Source organism: Emys orbicularis, chromosome 13 (assembly GCF_028017835.1).
Source record: "Emys orbicularis isolate rEmyOrb1 chromosome 13, rEmyOrb1.hap1, whole genome shotgun sequence".
Taxonomy (NCBI): domain Eukaryota; kingdom Metazoa; phylum Chordata; order Testudines; family Emydidae; genus Emys; species Emys orbicularis.
In genome coordinates, this window is record NC_088695.1 from 15,239,752 (window position 1) to 15,243,872 (window position 4,121).

At 44.8% G+C, this 4,121-nt stretch overlaps 1 pseudogene; it reads left to right on the forward strand.

Annotated features, from left to right (window-relative positions):
- Positions 1-845: 845 nt before the first annotated feature.
- Positions 846-1,807, forward strand: LOC135888444 (olfactory receptor 6N1-like; annotated as a pseudogene).
- Positions 1,808-4,121: the final 2,314 nt, after the last annotated feature.

Sequence of the window (4,121 nt, forward strand, 5' to 3'; positions counted from 1 at the left end):
CCTTGGATAGGCATCTCCCAAAAATGTAAGCTGGTGTTTCTTCATGATCTCAAATATTTGACACATAGGTTCATTAGACTTAAAAAAAGTTACAATTATAGAAGTCATGCTGTACAAGTCCCATTGGGCATTGTTAGCTACAAAGCTTTGGAGACACAAAATGAAGCAAGTGGGAGAAAGGCTGAAGTGGGACCATATTAAAAAGCGTTATGACTGAATACAAATATGAGGCAGCATTTACGCTTTGTAAATCGAAGGGGAAGCTCATTTTCCAAAGGTAGATCAAATGCACCTGCTCATCCCTTCAGATAACTGCAGGTCTCTTCAATGAGAAAATCCAGTTTCTGCAGAAAGAGGAGAGACAAGAACCTTAGCTGATGAAACTACATCCTGTTGGCCAAGTCCTGAGGAATAAGACTCATCACTTCAAGCTTGGGCTGTGCTGTGGTTACAGGTGAGCACCATCTTCCTTCCTGACCACCAAACAGGGGCATGAATGTGTTTTGTTAATATTAGATGGACAAGGTGGTGTTCTAATATCTTATATTGCACTAACTCCTGTTGGTCGAGGAGAGAAGCTTTTGAGCTACACAGACCTCGTCAGGTGAATATTAGCAGTTTTAGCCTCATGTTCCCACAGCAGTGCCAGTCGACGTTCAAAGCACCATTTCACAGAGATGGAGCTTGAGATCCATGTTTTGTGACATGTCCTCAGCTAGTGACCAGGAGAGGGAAGGGAGTTTCTGAATATTTATTGAATTAATTCATGACACTTGATTACCTTTCAGCTCTATGTTCTTCCAATTCAATTGCACAGTTTGCTTTATTGTTCCTAGACTCAACCCATGGCAGACAGAAACTGGAGAAACCAAACGACTGTCACAGAATTTATCCTCCTGGCATTCGGGGAACTCCCTGAATTGAAAATTCTTCTCTTCCTGATGTTCCTAGTGATCTACATGGCAACCGTGGCCGGGAACACACTCATCAATGCACTAGTTATGACTGATCAGCACCTTCACAACCCATGTACTTCTTCCTGGGGAATTTGTCCTGCTTGGAGACCTGCTACACCTCCACCCTCCTGCCCAGGATGCTGGTCAGTCTCCTGACTGGGGACAAAACCATCTCATTCAGGGGCTGCTTCTCACAACTGTATTTTTTTTCTTCTCTGGCAGCTACAGAATGCTATCTCCTAGCAGCGATGTCTTATGATCGGTATTTAGCTATATGTAAACCCTTGCACTATTCAACTGTTATGAATAACAGGTTTTGCCTCTAGTTGGCTGCTGGGTCATGGTTAAATGGTTGTTTGGCTACTACAATCTTTGTCTTATTCCTATCACAGTTAACATTCTGTGGCCCGAATGAAATCGACCATTTCTATTGTGATCCCACCCCACTGATGGAACTCTCCTGCAGTGACACACACTTGAGCATATTGGTGGATTTCATACTAGCCTGTGTATTCACCCTGCCTCCATTTCTACTAACCCTGACGTCCTACATGTTTATCCTTGCCAGCATCCTGAGAATTCCTTCCACCACCGGGAGACAAAAGGCCTTTTCCACCTGTTCCTCTCACCTCACTGTGGTGACAATTTTCTATGGAACCATAATGATTTTCTACATGCTACCGAAACATGATACACTCAGAGATCTGAAGAAAGTGCTCTCTCTTTGCTTCACGGTCCTAACTCCCCTGGTAAACCCCCTCATCTACAGTCTGAGAAACAGAGAGGTCAAGGAAGCCTTAAGCAAAGCAGTCACTAAATGTGGCTTTCACAAAACCATGCAGAGAGTCTGAGACAATAAAATAGCCTGAGATTTTGAAAGCTGCCTGTGTGATTAAGGTACAGTGCAGCACAGGCTCATTGCTTCAAAGTAGCCCCCTGTAACCCCCATATTCATCTTTTGTATTTGGTTGTGATATTTCATACAAAGCATGTCTTGTAAGGTATCATATGTAAGGTCATGATCTGCTGAAACTCATTCTTCTGTCAAAATATGTATATAATCATTGTATATGTCATTATCAGTTTTGCTGTACGGTTGTTATTGAAATATATTAGGAGTCTGGGAGTCACCCACTGTTAGTTCTCCAGTGACAACATAGGAGGTAACCCACACCCAGGCGAGCGTTAAATGACCATCACCAGCCAGGGAATTATAAAGAAGAAGTCTAAAATTTTTTAACAGGCAGTTGCGCAAGCACAACACAATGGGAATTGCTCAACTCTGTGACTCATCAAGGCCCACCAGGACATGTCTGGCCCAGTATTTTCCCAGGGATATGACTTGAGAGTATAAAATAAGGGGACAGGGGCATCATGAGACAACCTCTCTCCTTCCCCCCCTACTCTGGAGGCAACAAGAACACTGGGAAGACAAAGACTTTGAACTGGGGAGGTTGGTCCCAGGGTGAGAAGCGAATTCAGCCTGTGTGTTAAGAACTGTAACCTGGCTGCAACATCCAGTGGGGTGTGAAAAGCTGTTTGATTCAGATATTACTGAGTCTGATAAAGTTCAGGATTTAGAATGTGTTTGTATTTTTTTTCTTAGACATAAAGGTCAGAGATAGTTACCTAACACTTATGATCACTTAAAATCTATCTTTCTGTAGTTAATAAACTTATTTTAATGTTTAATCTTAAGAGTTTGTCTAAAATGCTTGGGGAATCTGCTCAGATTATAAAGGATGGTGCATGTCCACTATCCTTTGATGAAGTGGTGAACTAATTAATGAGCTTGCATTGTTCAAGAGAAGGTCTTAAGCAGTTTAAGACGATATATTTCTTGGGGTGCAAGGCTGGGGGGGATTTGCTGATTTCTGCCTCCGTATAGTTCATAAGTAGCTTGAAGAGCATTCAAGTGTGTCTGTGTATGCTTGTGACTGAGAGATAACAGCAACTGGGGGGAGAGGGAGAGGAGATTGCTGCTTCTCACTATTAAAGTATCATGAGAAACAACCTAAGCTGGAGAGGTAAGGGGGCACAGCGGTCCCACAGCTCAAGGTTGTACCCCGGGGGTCCTGTCACAGAGCCCCAATAAAATTAATTTGAAAACTCCCATTGAAAGTCTCAGCACTCAGTGTTGTCCATCTAAGTGGAAGGACCAGGGTGGGAGATGGCCATAGACATGTTTCCATCATGGATTTTTCAACTGGACACCAGGAAGAGTGGAGACAATTTTAACCATTTTTTTATATCTCTAAAAAGCCATTTTTTTAATCAAAATAAATGGTTGGTCAATAAAAATACTAACTTCTGCTGCAGCCTATGTGGGGACGTAAGCCTGGGAAATCTGCTACCTCTGAAATTACGCCTAATTCCTTTCCCACCATACCCCCCTGCAAACCAACCACCTTCATTACACTCACACAGGCTGGATGTAAACAGCCAGGCCCAAGCAGTGACCTCTGGACACTTCACCAGGAATAGCTTTATAGCTCTTATCTGAGCTAAACCTGGCTGGGACCTGCTCCAGCAAAGCACCAGCACCAGGCTCACAGGGCCCTTGGAGGCTGGGAACATGGACAAACAAAGAGGTAGACTCACAATCCAGGGACACTGGGACTGTCCAGACCCAGCTGGGGGTTTGCCAGGGGACCCGTAGAACTGAAGGCATTTCTGGGATCGGATCTGTCAAATGGTCACTGAAGAGGAACTCTTCATGTGGCCCTGCAAGGCACCAGCTGCTCTGCTGTCACCAACTGCACAGAGCAGTTCAAAGGGTGGGGACCTGTTACAATGAGTGTTCCCAAAAATCACTGCAACAAGTGCACATCCCGAGAGGGCTCGTTCTCAGGACACAGTGTCCTGCCAGCCCCAGATGTCTTGGACAGCTCTGCTGCATGCAGGGGATCTCCTCAGGGCATGACATAACCTATGGTGAGAGGAAGTGGCTACCGCCTAGAAACGAGCAGAACTCCTGTGGTGCCAACACAGCAGTGCTGGCTCAGCCACTGTGAGCACGTCAGGACTCGCCCAGAGACAGGGGAGCTGGGCACCAGTGAGAACTGTAGGACTTCAGCACTGCAGAAAGGATTTTTGATGTGACCTAACAGAGTTAAGCATCCATCTCCCATTTCAAAAGTATTTGGGTTCCTAACTCCCAACCAC